At 39.9% G+C, this 1,678-nt stretch overlaps 1 protein-coding gene across 2 annotated transcripts in view; it reads right to left on the reverse strand.

Annotated features, from left to right (window-relative positions):
* The window catches only part of arhgef39 (Rho guanine nucleotide exchange factor (GEF) 39), a 31,011-nt gene extending 30,122 nt beyond the window's left edge, over nucleotides 1-889 (reverse strand). The window contains exon 1 of one of the 2 annotated variants that reach the window (XM_015047187.1): nucleotides 776-889. The gene's annotated coding sequence lies outside the window, so the exon portion shown is untranslated. The remainder of the gene's footprint in view (nucleotides 1-775) is intronic. The other variant, XM_015047188.1, reaches the window with a different exon arrangement.
* Nucleotides 890-1,678: the final 789 nt, after the last annotated feature.

Here is a 1,678-nt window from a genome sequence, read left to right on the forward strand (position 1 = left end):
GGTCTGTTCCTGGGCGGCCAGGATGAGGGCCTCTGTGCTGTCCTTGAGTCCAGCTTTCTCCAGCTATATATATATATATATATATATATAAAATTTAAAAAATTACATATTGTGATTTTTTTGTTTTGTTTTGTCTGAGACGGATGCTGTCAATCACTGCTGAGCTGTACCTTGCAATGCAAATGGCTGAAAATGAAAACGGGAAACGTATATAATATGTGGTGTATCAAACACTTATTTTCCCTGTTGTATAAATTCTTTTAAAGCTTCTAAAGATTTAATAGTTTGTCTTAAGATTCAATTTCTTAGAAAATTGCATAATGTTAGAACTGAGGTTGCTAAATGTGTCATCTGAGAAGTGTATAGAGAACATCCTGACCAGGTCAGTTCATGGAGCCCTGCTGTTACATTTCATAGTGCAGTCAAATGACAGAATAAAGCCTGAAGGGGAGGCAGTCAGGGCCCCGCCTGAAAGTTTCTCTGAACATCGGCATTCCTGCCGTCACCTTCCATCTCTTCTGACAGACTCATGACTCCATATACTGAAACTATTGGCAGTGTGGACATTATTGTGTAACCATAACGCAGAACACACATAATCCAAAACTTGCATCGACTGAACCTTTAGACAATGAACACAAATGAGGGAGCTTTCTGAGGAGGGATCAGAAAATTGAAACAGACACAGAAACTTCCCGATTTGTTTCTTCAACCGCACTGTCAAAGTAACAAGTGGAAACTATGTGACTTATTTTTAAACGAGAACTAAGCTTACCTTCAACTGGCCTCCCTGCTTTAATCAAGGCGCCCTTTTTTAACTTTTAACTTGTTTCCGGGTAGCCGCTGTGGGACGCTCGCTGATTGGCTGAACGCGGAGACTCAGCCTGCTGGGCGAAGGAGGGAACTGAACCACTCAGCTTCCCGTCCGCATTCCGAAACACAGCGTCACTGGGTGCGCACTATTTACCACCCAACGAAGGAAAGATGCAAAAGGGAGGCGCGATTTGCAATCATTGATTAGATTTCATAACCTGGGTGGCGATGGATGGAGCCCTCTGTGACCGTATGACTTAGTTTCTTTTAGGTCACACAGTAAGAGGAATAAAACTAGATTGGTTTTGCGCCCAAAAAAGCATCTTCATTTCAGAGGTAATCCGCCCCCCCCCGCTCATCACTCCTCATCACTCATCATTCCCTCTAGGGAGATGCGCCGGCAAACGTAAAAGAACATACCCACTGGTACTCAACGAGGTCGGAGTACTTCCAAACCCGAACAGTTGAACAATGTCATTATGATTAGGAAGAAATATTCATAATTAAAAGAAGAAATGGAAATATCCTTTAGTATCCTACACTGGGGATATTCGGGAAAGGTGAATGTTGAGTGGAAGTGTAACATAATAAAACTCATCCATCTTAATTGGGACATAAAGAGATTATGAAATTAAGTAAAAGTAAGTGACTGCACATAAATTATGAATTTAAGTAAATTAAAAAATGTTGTATTAATTCCAATGGGAAATTAATGCAATTAGACTTGCAGGTAATGATTATTTTAGTAAATGACATTTAATTGATAAATCAGATGAAATTTTTGACAATAACAGCATTCCTTTAGTGAACATGTGACACATCTACACATATGACTTCTACTTATTTTGGATACAAATGGAACCCC

This window comes from Poecilia latipinna, unplaced genomic scaffold (genome assembly GCF_001443285.1).
Source record: "Poecilia latipinna isolate Pla-1442-1.1 unplaced genomic scaffold, P_latipinna-1.0 Scaffold813, whole genome shotgun sequence".
Lineage (NCBI taxonomy): Eukaryota > Metazoa > Chordata > Actinopteri > Cyprinodontiformes > Poeciliidae > Poecilia > Poecilia latipinna.